The sequence below is a fragment of the Lytechinus pictus genome, chromosome 1, assembly GCF_037042905.1.
Source record: "Lytechinus pictus isolate F3 Inbred chromosome 1, Lp3.0, whole genome shotgun sequence".
NCBI classification, from domain to species: Eukaryota; Metazoa; Echinodermata; class Echinoidea; order Temnopleuroida; family Toxopneustidae; genus Lytechinus; species Lytechinus pictus.
In genome coordinates this window covers 42827685-42831064 of record NC_087245.1, presented here as the reverse complement: position 1 = coordinate 42831064, position 3380 = coordinate 42827685, and positions in this window count along the sequence as shown.

Here is a 3380-nt window from a genome sequence, read left to right as displayed (position 1 = left end):
AACTAAACAATAATGCGAATGCAAAGCATTAAAAATATTTGATATATACATATAGGCCTAGTGGCCTACTGACATGAAAAGTGGATATTTCAAAGATTGTTAAGTTTAGGAATGGGATATATATCTCTCTTATCAATTGATGCGAGCGCGTAGCGCAAACTGAACATTTTTTTCTATATTCTGCACTTTTTGTTATCATAAACAAGATGCGTAATCGCGTATCTCGCTGAAACAAAGCTACAAAATTTGAATCGTGAGCATAATAATCTGTTTATATTGACTAGAAAACGGGATATACTATTTATTCTTTTGTCTACCTTCACCCCTCATTAACTTTTTTAAAATCCCTTTTCTTTTCTTTTTTTTGCCATTGGCAAGTGGCGGGGTTCCGCGGAACCCAGGGACCCCCCCCCCCCCCCCCCCTCTGGCTACGGCCCTGTTTAATCGTTTGGGATACGGAAAACAAAGACCCATCGACGATAATAAGCTCCGAAGCGAAGGTTAGACAATCATTCAATTTAGCATCTGTCGACTCCGCGATTAATCCGATTAATCATGTAGGCATATGCTATAGTTGTTTTGATCTATTGTGATATTACTAATTTTGGGCAGGGTATAAGGGCTGCTGAAGTAGACCCAACATATCACTGGTCACCACCAGTCGTATTCCGTTTCCCGACAGCTCCCGACCAAGTTCATTATGGCCGAGGAAAATTACTGTTTCCTTAATTTAACATGTCTAAACTCATGGATAGACTCAATTGCTTAAGTCTTAAGAGACATAAAGTTTGTTGAATGATTGTTTAAGGAAATTGAGATGAATGCTTTAATTTGATCTATTAATTTAATTCTATGGCCCGTATTCTGAAGTCAGGTTTAACTTAGACCATAGTCTAACTCTGTGCTAAAATTATGGGAAGCCAAAAGTGTCAAAATTTTTATTAAGTTGTATGTTTCTTATGTTTACTGTGCTCTTTCCTGATTCATCCATGGTGAAGACAATCATCGTTTTATACTTCCTAGACAATTATGAATGATTTGAGAGCCACATGAGCTGAAATATGATACTGTTTGTGATTTATGTAACAATTGGCTATCCATACTTAAACCACAACTTTAAAACTGAGTTAAAACCGACTTCAGAATACGGGCCTATCTGTCTTAAGTGTCTATTGTATCCAATCTGACATTGCTATATACGATGTGAAATTATTGTCAATCGTCTGCAGCTCTGTTCAGCAGCTCTTTTACACATTGATCATACTATTGAACAACATTGTGTTAAGATAATTAAATAAATAAGATGAAAGAGAAGAAAAATCAATAAGTCTTAGAAAACTCTGTATAAAAATTGACAAATTATAGAATATTAAACACGTTTGCTGGTTTATAAGGAGAACTGTAAATGTGATATTCTACAAAGAAGTTTATTCTATATCATAATTTACCTAGCATACTGCTTGTCTGTTTGTTCATCACTCCATGATGTTTTGACGATGTGTTTCTAGATTTGAATATCTTTTAATAAATTGAAAAGATGTTCTTGTTTTTGTCTAGGGGGGTCACTCACGTATAATGGCAGTACGGGTACTTGCAGCCCTTAAAAGGGAAGGTCACCCTGAAAATTTTTATGGTAAAAATACCAGAAAAAATATCAAAAATATTGGCGAAGGTTAGAGGAAAATCCACCAAAGAATAAACAAGTTATTAGAATCTTAAATATTGGAATTGTGACGTCATATGCGAGCAGCTTTCCTACATACTGTATGGTAAAAAGAAATCAATTAAATGTAAAAGTCAAAGTGGGACCCAAATATGACAGCTGGTCGAAACATGAAAATGGGTGTCTTCTACTTGCGAACATCCGCGGTCATTCTTTTCGTGTGTAGGCTACAGCGTCAGAAAATTGAAAATGGTTTTGTACCTTCATTACCGTATATCATGTACAAGTCATTTCACACCAGAAAAGAAAATTGAATAAAAACAAGTCATCACAGACAATTAATAAAATGAAATTTATGCATTTTCTATTGCGTAACTTATGGGGCAGCTGCTCCTTTATGAAGACTTTTATAAGAACTACCCCTACCCACTGGCATACAGTCGTGGGGTTTGGCGCTTCGGCGGCCATGGAACCCCAAGAAAGTTTACGACCAAGAAAAGAGAAAAGAAAGAGAGGAAAGGAAAAGGGGTGAAATGAGATTTATACTTCAAAATATCATGTCAAAATCTATCACGAAATTATATTTTATATTGAAATGGTCGATTCTTTTGTTCGCTCGCTTGCAGCATTTTCGAAATTATGCATTTTACCTTTTTATGCCATGTCTGGCCCCCTAAAAATGTTAGACACGTAATGCCACTGACCCTCCCCCCCCCCCTCCCCTTTCAAACTAAATGAGAAAAATCCGTCACAGAGAACAATATTTATGTCAGTCACCCCTCTTCCCCAACCATGAACACAAATCGATACCCATGTCGTAATGATACGAGTTTCTTTATACTCATATTCAGACGCTGGATGTTATGGAAAGTAATGCGAATAATAATCGGAACCTTTACTAAATCACTGATCCGTACGTTTCTTAATCATGATAATTGTATGCAAAGCCTTTTGTTAAGTGTGACTCACATAAAATTTAGATTATTAAGGAATTTTCGAATTTGGTAGAATAAGTACCTTAAATTGGGTCGGGATTTGAGGTGAAATATTATAAATTTTGCATTTTATTAGCTACATGTAGAATTCAGACAACTTTTCAGCATTAAAATTTGTCAATATTAAATATTTTTTTACAGATTGAAAATGAGTTTTATGTGCAGAATAAATTTTGTTTCTTGATTAGTCTATGCCAGGGATTCTCAAATGGTGGCGCGCGCGCCACTTGTGGCGCACCGAGCCTTGCGGAGTGGCGCTTGGGAGCCTGTATAAAAAAAAAAGTAGAAATAAGGAAAAATTGGGGAGAAAAATGTATCTACATGTACCAGTAACCTGGAAATGAGGATTTGGTGATCATTTTAGTACAAAGAAAAAACAAAAACTCTTTACTTGACACTTAATTGCTCATTGATTTCCTCAAATTTTGTCAAATTTAGCACTCGATAACCCCTATTATATGGAAGATCGATGGCGTTCTCCTTTTTTTGTTCTATGCTGTACAAAGTTCATATGCCACACAAGTGATTTGAAAGCCCCGTTTGTAGGATTTCTTTTTCTACGGCGAGTAATTTTGCATTTCCAGAGTATACGTTTTGGTTAATAGTTAAATATCAAATAATATGATATTCCAAGAACATCCTGATAATAAAATATTATGAGTTTGGGACATAACAAGCAGAAACTTTGTTTCCGAAGCCGATTCAAATCCGAAGTTGTAAAA